The following is a 10,929-nucleotide window of genomic DNA, read 5'->3' on the forward strand; positions in this document are numbered from 1 at the left end:
GTTCACTGGACTTTTCAAATATTGGGGGATGAAAGGCTGGCTTTCATCTTTAGTTAAGACGGTTTTGTGGACTTGGTTTATTGTATTGATTGTGTTGGTTATTTTATCCTTTTTTGCTAAATACCTCCAAAAGTCTATGGCAGAAGCCTTCTTTATAGACAACAAAAAGGGGGGAGTTGTGAGGGCCCAGGGGTCTACCACTGGAACTGTGATACCTCTGGGCAAAGTGACCAAGGTGAAAGAGAGGCATCGCTCTGAATGCAATGGTCTCGTCCATGGGCATTTGCAGGTTCATGGTGATGCAGCGCGTTTTACAGGCATCACCCAGTTCAACTGCTGTTTTTTCCATAAATGTGTTCCCCTAGACTGTTTCAACTCTCTTTTACCATTTTGCTCCTGGCTTACTGTAATGATCCTGCACTGTTCACCCCCATATTGTGTGCCCAGCCCCATTTTGGTCTCCCTCCCTGGACCCTCTTAATTGCAATCCACAGTGGTTAGAGTTCCACAAAAAATCCCACACTCACCTCGTTAACAAGCAGTTTAAGCAAGCGTGCTCCCTGCTCTGGGAGTGCAGGTCCCTCACGCAGGCTGGCTGTGGACAGGCGGCCACACAAGAACTGAGTGCACCAAGGAACGTGGCCTCTAATGAAAGGCATGAATCCCACAGCCCACGCAACCCAAACCAATGCTTGCATGTCTCTACTTTTTCTATCTTCGCTCAGTTCTCAAGCCACTTTCCCCATTTTCTCTGACTGGGTACGTGGCTTCTCTCTCTCCTGTCTGCAAGTTAAGCTACATGCGTAACCCTGCAGGAACAGCCTGACCCACAGGGAAGTGGGAGAGGACTCTTTGTCAGGATATGCAGTGAGAGGAAAGGGAGGAATGGGATCAAACTGCAGGAAGTGGATCTGATTTGATGATGGGAAGAAGTTCTTTACTCTCAGGGTGCTTGTCCCTGACACAGGGACCAGTGCAGAGAGACTGTGGATGCCCCATCCCCAGCAACATCCAAGGCCAGGTGGGACAGGGGCTGCAGCAACCTGAGACGTTGCTCAGCTTGAAACCAGATCATCTTCAGGGTCCCTTCCAAGCCAAACCATTCAAGGATTTGATCATTCTGCCATCCCCATCTCCCACTGCACAGCGCCCCTGAAACTTCAGTCACATCACTGCGCCCAGAGGGTTCCAGATGGAATGTCCAGGACCTGGAAACAAGCACAGCAGACACTTCACTGGCTGCCAAGGGTCAGTTGCCGCTCACCCTGTGCTCTGACCCTCAGCGCTGAGGTGCTGCTGCTGCCTGGGCTTTTCCTGCCACCTGCTCTGGAGCGCCAATCCCAGAAAAATGTGCTCTGCTGTGCCCATGGAGGTACAGTGCCATGCCAGGCAGGGGGCACCTGGCTTGGGCAGGCTGCAGCCATGTGGGAATGGATGGTGTGGGACAGGAAGCCCACTGGGAGATTGTGCTACCCCTTGCAGACTGACAGAGACATTGTGGAGGACATGGAAGTGGACCTGGCGCTGGATGAGGAAGAGATGATGGAGGTGGACTCCTCCTCTAATTCCATGTCCTCCACTGTGGAGGACATGGAAGTAGACGAGGAGGAGACCATCGAAGAGATGGACGTATATGAGGAGGATGACATCGAGGACATGGAAGTTGACGAGAAGGATGAGGAAGAGCCCATGGTCCTTGGATGAAGATGGAGCCCCACAGGTAAGACAGGCAGATGCTTCCCACGCCCTGCCCACACACACACTGGGTCCCCTGATGCCACGCTGGGGCTGGGCTGGATGGCCCCGCTCAGGGACACGGTGCCCGCAGGGGGCCTGGATTGCGCTGCCACAAGCACCAGCCCCGGCCTGCCCTGCGCTTGCCTGGGGCCACGCCAGCCCTGCCAGCCCCGGCCCAGCCCCTGGGGCCCAGCTCCCAGCCCTGCTGGGCCCAGTGCTGCCAGCTAAGTCCAGCTCTGCTGCTTCCTTTCTTCCAGGAGTCATGCACATCATGGCACAGATCCAATGCCTTTGTAAATACGTTTGAGAGTTTAGAAGTTTCCTGTAAATACGTTCCTCCATTTGAAGTTTTCTGTAAATATGTTTTGAAGATTGTTAGCCCCTCAGATCCCATGTAAATATGTTCTGTACATTGTTGTTGTTGTTGTTATAACGATTGTTATAACGAAACATGTTGTGCAAACCATAGATTTGCCGATTGTCGGCAAATAAATACTGTTTCTTTTTAAAACCTGACTTCTCTTGGCCATTCCTTTGGGCACAGGCAGCCTTTGCACACTTGTGGGTTCCACTTGTTCCGCGTTCCCGGGGCTAGAGGTCCCTGGGGGTGCTGGCACGGCCACCCCGGGGCTGCGGGTCCCTGTGCACAGGGACTCCCACTGACACCACTCCTGGCCCTGGGCACTGTTGCTCTTCCTGGCCTGGGGCACAGCGCTGTCCCCAAGAGCTCAGCTCTCACCAGCTCTCACACAGGGGGCTCTCACCGCACTGGCCCCTGCAGCCATGCCACCAAAGCAGGCAGCAAACCTTCAGCCACCCTCCCTGCTGCAGCCACAGGGACTCCTGGGCCCTGAGCCGGCAGCAGGCCATGCAAAATCCACCTGCACACTCTCAAGGCCACCACAGCCTTGGCAACTGGACCACCTGCATCTGGGCTGCTGCAGGGACTGATCTTTAAGGCTTGGTGCCTCCAAAGGCCCTGGGCTCTGCTTCCCAGCCTGCTCTGCACTGCCCTGAGCCCGCTTTGTTCCAGAGACAAAAGCCAAGCCAGGGCATCCTCACCCTGCCCGCATTCCTGCTTCTGCCAGTGGCCACTGGCCCCTGGGCCCCACTCAGGTGACAGCTGCAGGGACAGGGCCGCCTGTGCTGGGCAGGGGGCACGGGGCTTTGGGCCCTGGGGCGGCTGCTGCTGCTGCTGCTGCTGCTGGGAGCCATGGGCCCAACAGGGCCCCGAGCTCAGCCCCTGCCCGGGCAGCTGCCTCCAAAGCCCCACACTCCCCGAGTATCCCCATCACACCTGCCAGGGGGAAATCCCACGGGCTTCAGGAACAAAATTCCCCATAATGGCTAGACCAAGGGGTCCAAGGGGAAAGTCAGCACCAGCTGATGTTTACAGCACCTTGACAATGGTGGCTGCAGGGCAGGTGAGATCTCCAGGGCCTCTGGCAGTGCCTGCTCTTCACGTGAGGCTGTGCGGCTGCTCCCAGTGGGACACAGCACTGGGCTCACGACAGCCCTCAGCCCCTCACAGCTGATCCCAAGGAGCAGGCTCAGAAAGCAGTTTCAGACCACTTCCTGCAGATATTTCAAAGGACTAAATGTCATTCAAAAACCCAAACTGCCGATTTATTTTTGGTGTTGTGGCATGAGAAGCCATGAAGGTGCCTCTGAATGTGCACTCACAGCAGTTCCACTGCCATCCCAAAGGGATCACAAAGGACAGGCCTCAGCTTTCAGCGCTGCTGAGCTCCTCACCCAGCAATGAAGTCTGAGGCAGAGGCGATGTTCTGCAGGCCGGGGGGCCTACCACTGGAATAGTAATACCTGATGACAATTATATTGAATTAAAGTAAGGTGAATAACCCCTCTGAATACAATGATCTTGCACATTGTCTTTTGTGGGATCATGCAGATTCAGCACATTTTCTTGGTACCATGAACTTCCTCCTTTCCTTATATATACTCCCCTAGGATCCTCTCTCCTCTCTTAACACCTGTTAGTCCTGAATTACTGCGTACAAGGTCCTTTTTTCCCAAATGGAAATCCTTCTTTGCCCACCCCCACTTTGTCTCCCTCCAGGGACCCTCTCCAGTGCAATCCACAGTATTTGCAGTTCCACACATAGATCCCTCTCTTGCCTCATCCATCATGCATTCCAGCAAGTCTGCTCCTAGCTCTGGCAGTGCAGGTCTCTCACAGTGTCTGGCTGTGGATATGCCACAAGGGCTGCCCAAACAGGGACCTTCTTTGAGAATTCGTGAGAGAAGCTCCAGTGAGAATCCGGCTCTTCCACCGTCATGGGACAGAAGACGCCTCGGGTCAGCCAGCGCCCTGGAGTGGGACCTGAGTTTTATCAGGGCTTGCTGAAGGCAGCGTTGGCACCCTCCAGCAGCAAGAGGGCCGGCTCAGCTGGTGAAGCCCAGGGGATATTTTGAAACATCTGCATCCAGAGCAACCAGAGCAGTGAGCTGGGGGACAGCTGCCTGCAGTGCAGGATCCTTGGGAGATATTTTAGTCCTGTGGGTGGGCCACCCTTTACATCAGGGGCAGCTCTGGGTAACAAATTATCCAATCCTTAGAGGGATATATATCTTCCAGTTAGGTAGTCTCTCCTTTCAGAGTGGAAGACTTTTACTAAGGGAAGTTGAAAGTCATTTGTTCATTGGTTTTTTAAGGAGTTCGCAGACATGTCTATTGATTCAGTCTGTCATGTGGCATTTTGGGACTGAATTAGGGAAAGACTCTATCTTTTGCAAACTCAGGGAGTGATAAGAGTTGTAATATTTTACCCAATTTTTCATATGATTTATAGAGTTTTCTCAAGGGTTCAAAGCTCTAATATTCAACCCAGACTTTCTGTTCTGCCCCCCACATTCCTGAACACACTGACACCATTAGGATGAGAGACGGAAACTGCTGTAAAGCACAGACAAGCCACCTGTGGTCTGCCATCTCCCCTCCTTCTCTACCCCCTGCCCAGGTCACACAGGCCTGGATTCTACCCTAACCCATTCTCCAGTACCTCTCCTCACTGGATACCCCTCAGATAGCTCACAAAATGGAGTCCCTCCTCTGGAGGGGGTTGTCCATGTCAAACTCCCTCCCACCCTCAGGTCTCTCATCGGGTCCTCCCCCTGTGTTGGGTCCCAGCTCTCTCATCGGGTCTTCCCCCTGTGTTGGGATCCAGCGCTTCCTTGCCTACGCCAGCTGCCCTACCCTCTCCAACTCAGCCCCTTGTGGATCCCACACTGTCGGAGCCAGAAGTGTGAGGGCCTGTAACCGGAAGGCCGCCATCTTGGCTACCAAAGGCCCACAACACCGGGCCTCGCCAGTCACCCCAAGGCCTCGCTCCTCTGCCAAGGAACAAGTTCCCTCTTCTGCAGAGGAGAGGGAAGGTTCACCCGACCTTCAGCATAAGCCTTAGGATTCTTGGCAGAGGATGCGGAAGCTGGCGGCAGAAGAGGGGGATTGGGAATTGGTAGCTAAAATACAAGCAGCATCGGCGCAGTACCAGAGTGGGGCTAACCCCGATGGGAAACATTCACACACGGAAGATGAAAGATCTTTATAAAGCAGCCAAACACCATGGGAGGGGGTCACCATATTTTAATAATTTGTTAAATGCCACCTTCACTGCACATGTTATGGTGCCTCACGATCTGCTCCATTTTATGCACATCCTACTTTCTCCCACTGAAATTGTTCTGTGGGAAGGAATGGAGAAAAATCTAATAAAACAATTATTAAAAGACTATACTAGGGAAGACAGGTGGGCACACCTAACACTAGTCCATCTAGCCAGTGAGGAAGATTTCACTAAACCTCATTCAATAGACCTTCCCTGAGCTCTGTTAGAAGAGATAAAAGTGCTGCAAAGACAGCTCTCAAGCAGACACCCAATGGAGAAACACCTACTCTAGATTTCACAGACATTCTCCAGGGACCTGTGGAATGCTTTCTAAAATTTATTGACCACTTTAAAAAAGCAATAGAGAAGAAGGGAGAACATCCAAAAGCCAGGAAGGTACTTACTAAGCTTGCTGAAACAAATGCTAAGAACAACTGTAAAGACATTTTTCCTTCGCTACCAGTCAACACAAAGCCTAGCATTGCACAAATGGTCGAGGTATGCACACTTAGGGCATCCCTACACTGTCACGCCAGCCAAGCTATGGCTACCAGTAAGGGTGTAGTAGAGGTGCTAGTAGCCTCCCAAGGTATTCCCTGACATAGACATGAAAAGAGACCTGGCTTTAAGTGTAGGGAGATGGTGCATTTTCAACAGAATTGTAAAAATACAGACTATTACCAGGGACCTTCTAGCTGTCACAGTCACTGTCCTCACTGGCCCCCTCGTCCACATGCTTTCCAACACCAGCAAAGCTGTTGGCCTGCGGGCAACTCCACACAGACACAGAAAGGCCCCGCACGATGACACCAAACATGAGGCCGTTCCGCCCCACTCTCCCCAACACCGTGGAGAACCAGCACAGCGACCTTCTCAGATCCAGCGGGACAGCTCGATCGTTGCAGAAAACTCGGCAGAAGACAGCTCTGCCCTGGAACCTAAAGGCAGCTGCTAAGCGCCTTTTCTGTTTCAATCCACGATACTTATGTTCACCATATTCCCACAGCAAATACAGGCCTGAAGAACAGGCCAGAGACATTTTGATTTTAACCAACACCAGGGAAGGGATGGAGACACTCACTCTACTACCTGAGGTACTCACCTTGACGTCTTTGCAGGAGATAACTGTCCAGGCTCTATGCTTAGACTCTCCCCTTTTCATTCCAAAAGGAACAGTTATAGCCAGAGCCTACCTCCTAGTTTACATGATCACCACACCAGTTGATCCAGTGGTGATGTGGGCACAGATTGCGGGCCCAAACAGACCCATTCTAAAGTGTGCTTTGTCAGGAAAGGGAGATTGTGATGTATTTCAGGACTATTAGATACAAGAGCTGATGTCACCATAATTTCCTGCTCTGACTGGTTAAAAGAATGGCCCCTGGTTCCAGCTGCTGGGGTAATTATTAGCTACCAGGGGAGCCACTACCAGCTTCTGGAGTCACAGTAACATCTGCATGGAAGGTCCTGAGGGCACAGTTGCTACAGTAAGATCATTCATCACCCAGGCACCAATAACAATTTGAGGAAAAGACTTCTTGTCCCAAAGGGGGGCAGGGCCAGGGATCCTATCAACACCTCAGGATTTCTAGACGGGGCCACTGAGCAGCGCGCCACACTTCAGTCAACCTGGAAGACCAACGACCCCATATGGGTGGATCAGTGGCCCCTCCCAGGCAGAAAGTTAAAGGCCCTGCAGTCCCTCGTGCAGGAGTAGCTGTCTGTGGGCCACATTGTACCATCTACTAGCCCCTGCAATGCACCTGTCATTATCATATGAAAGCCTGGCAAAGACAAGAGGTGGCTGCTGCAGGACCTTCAGGAAAATCAACGAGGTCATCGAGGACATGGGTGCCCTCCAGTCCAGCCTGCCCTCAGCCTCCATGTTACCTCGAGATTGCCGATGGTGCCGCATGCCGTAGTTGTGGGTAGCAGTTTTTGGAGTCCTCCTATTTTTCAGATATCTTGTTCGACATTTAGGCTGTGATTGATGGAGCCTGAGCATAGGAAGAGCATTGCTTTGAAGATTGCGTGGCTTGAGATGTGAATTAAGGCTGGTTCAGGGAGGTTTAGTCCAATTGTAATTTTATTGCACAATTATTGGAAGAGGGTTTTTATAGATCTTAATAACTACTTTTTTGATGCCCGCATGCATCCAAATGACACCCCCGGGTTTGCCTTTTCCGCCCCTAAACCGACAAACACCTTCACAGAGGTACCAGTGGACTGCATTGCCTCAAAGAAAGAAGAGGAGCTCAACTATTTGTCAATAGCTTTGAGCCCAAATTCTCTCGCCCAGATGGAAAAAACATCCTAATGCTATCATTTTTCATTACATGGACGATACAGTCATTTGTGCAGAAGGTCAAATCATTTTGGACGTTGCAGTACAAGATGTCATCACTGTGGTACAGCAGAAAGGTTTTGAGATTGCAGCAGATAGAGTTCAAAAGACAGCCCCCTGGAAGTAGCTCAGCCTAAAAAGCACAGAGAGAACCATCACACCCCAAACACTGCACATCAAGGACAACCCAAAGACTCCGCAAGAACTCCACCAACTCTGTGGAAGCATCAGTTGGGTCAGTTCACTGCTGGGAATCACCACAGAAGATCTCATGCCACTGTTCCTGTTCCTTAAAGGCAGAGAAGGACTCGATTCCCGTGATCACTGACACCGGAGGCAGAAGCAGCTGTACAAAAGGTCTCCCGGGTGATTCAAATTAAGAGGCCCACAGATAGCACCCTAATTTTCCTTTCTCCCTGGTAATCCTTGGTGTAAGTCCAATATTCCATACATTATTGTTTCTGTGGGACTCAACTATCTCAGAACCCCTGATAATAATTGATTGGCTTTTCAGATGACACCAACCTACTAAAATGATAACAACCCAACAGAAAATTATTCCACAACTAATCAGGAAAGCTAGAGTGCATCTGTATTCCCTTGCAGGAAGAGACCTTGTGAATATATATTTACTTCTCACTCAAGAGCACCTCAATTGCCTACTTCAAACATCTGAACCACTGCAATATGCCTTAGATAGATTTTAGACAGACAGGATCAGCCACCAATTCTACCATCAAAACATTCCTGCGCTGCTCACAATGTTCAAAATTACCCAAGACGCGACAAGATCCATAGTAGCCACCTGCCCAAATTGTCAGGAACATGGCCTTGCTTCTGTCAGAGCTGGAGTCAATCCAAGAGGACTAGAGAGTCTCCACATCTGGCAATCAGACATCACACACTCAGCCTCTTTTGCCAGACTAAAATACATCCATGTCTTAATCGACACCTTTTCCAGTGGGATTTTTGCCTCTGCCCATGCTGGTGAAAAATCAAAAGATGATGCTATAAAATATTAATTTTTAGTTTTCTCCACCTTAGCACTTCCACAGGAAATTAAAACTGATAATGCTCCTGCTTATACCTCACACTGATTCCAACAAGTTTCTGTCCACTGGGGTATAAAACATGTCACAAGCATACCACACTCCGCCACTGGAAAGTCCATAGCTGAGAGGGCCCACTGATCCACCAAAAGGATCCTTGATCAACTGAGAGGGGTAGTCCAGATATTATCTTCCACTGACAGACTGGCCAAGGCCTTTTAAGTATTCAGCTTTTTGAACAACTCATTTATGGAGGCAACTCCCCCAGTCATCAGGCATTTTACTAATTCAACTGCAGCCCAATTAAAAGAAAAGCCACCTGTGTTGAGCAAAGACCCCAAATCTAAACAATTTATGGGCCCTTTTCCATTAAATACTAGGGGAAGAGGAGGTGCCCTTGTCTTTACAGCAAAACTCCTAAGATGGATCCCAGCAAAATACATTAAAACTCTTTCTGGGAACGGTGAGGCAAACACCAGAGCTACCATCAGAAGAACAGAATGGAAGCCTTAGAGAGAGAGCAGCAGCCTGGGAAAGAAGAAAAAGAAGGACAGAAGAAGATCTCCTAAGCAGCGTTGACTACACACACCAAGACCAAGATAGCTCAGACACCACTAACCAGGATCTATGTCTTAACATTTGTAAAATCTATATTTTAGCATTGATATATGATTCTTCTAATAAGCTGTGTTCACACCCTTGCCTTACAGAAGAGAAAGTTTAGTGGGAAAAGAACTTAAGTTTCATCTTCTAATCACTTTATCTGTTTACTTTTAGGACACCCAAGCCTCAAGATAATAAATTAGCCTAAATCAGAGGATGCTGTCGTTTGTAGCCGCTGCAGCAGGAATCTGGATGCTCCTCACTGAGCCGCATGCCTTCAGCTGGGTGCTTCCACAGAGGAGCCACAAATTCTTGTCCATGGCCATGCCTGTCAGGCTTTTGACGGCAGGTGTTTTTTCTACCTGCTGTCATATAGGGAGTCAGTATACCAGGGCATCCAGCTGCTAAAAGATCAAGGAAACAAGATCCAGATGGAAGGCAACAACAACTGGTTCACTGGAATTTTCAAACACGGGGGAATGAAAAACTGGTTTTCATCTTTAGTTAAGACTGTTGTGTGGGCTTTGTTTATTGTATTCATTGTTTTGGTTATTTTATCCGTTTTTGCCAAATGCCTGCAAAACTTGATAGCAGAAGCATTCTTCATACACAACAAAAAGGGAGGAGTTGTTTGGGCTGAGGGGCCTACCATTGGAACTGTAATATCTCAGGGCAAAGTGACCAAGGTAAAAGAGAGACACCGCTCTGAATGCACTGGTCTTTCCCACGGGCATTTTCAGGCACCGGGTGATGCAGCACATTTTGTTGGCATCACCCGGTTCAACTACTGTATTTTCCTTATATGTACACCCCCTAGAATGTCCTTGCCTCTCCTGTACCGTTGTGGTCCTGGCTTACTGCATTGGCCCCCTGCTTTTCCCCCCCATTTTCCATCTGTGTGCCCAGCCCCATTTTGTCTCCCTTCCTGAACCCTGTCCAATACAATCCACAGTGCTGGAGTTCCACACAAAGATCCCTCACTCGCCTCGTTCACCAGCAGTTTAAGCAAGCGTGTTCCCAGCTCTGGGAGTGCAGGACGCCCACAGAGGCTGGGTGTGGGCAGGCTGAAACACAGAAACTGAGTGCAACAGGGAACCTAGCCTCTAAAAAAAGGCATGAATCCCACAGCCCACGCAACCCAAAGCCATGCATGTCTATACATTTTCCTGCTTCTATCAGTCCTCATTCCACTTTCGACATTTTCTCTAACTGAGTATTTGGTGCTCTCTCTCTCCTGTCTGTAGGTTCATCCACACATGTAACCCTGCAGGAACAGCCTGACCCACAGGGAAGTGGGAGAGGACTATTGGTCAGGAACTTTAGAGAGAGGACATGAGAGAGTGGGATCAAACTGCAAGAGGTAGAGGAGATTTGATGATGGGAAGAAGTTCTTTACTCTCAGGGGGCTTGTCCCTGACACAGGGACCAGGGCAGAGAGGCTGTGGATGCCTCATCCCCAGCAACATCCAAGGCCAGGTGGGACAGGGGCCGCACCAACCTGCTCTGCTGGGAGCTTGCTCTGCTTGGAACCACATCATCTTCAGAGTCCCTTCGAAGCTAAACCATT

Source organism: Melozone crissalis, unplaced genomic scaffold (assembly GCF_028551555.1).
Source record: "Melozone crissalis strain CALT ecotype California unplaced genomic scaffold, PUWL_Pcris_2 ptg000043l_1, whole genome shotgun sequence".
NCBI classification, from domain to species: domain Eukaryota; kingdom Metazoa; phylum Chordata; class Aves; order Passeriformes; family Passerellidae; genus Melozone; species Melozone crissalis.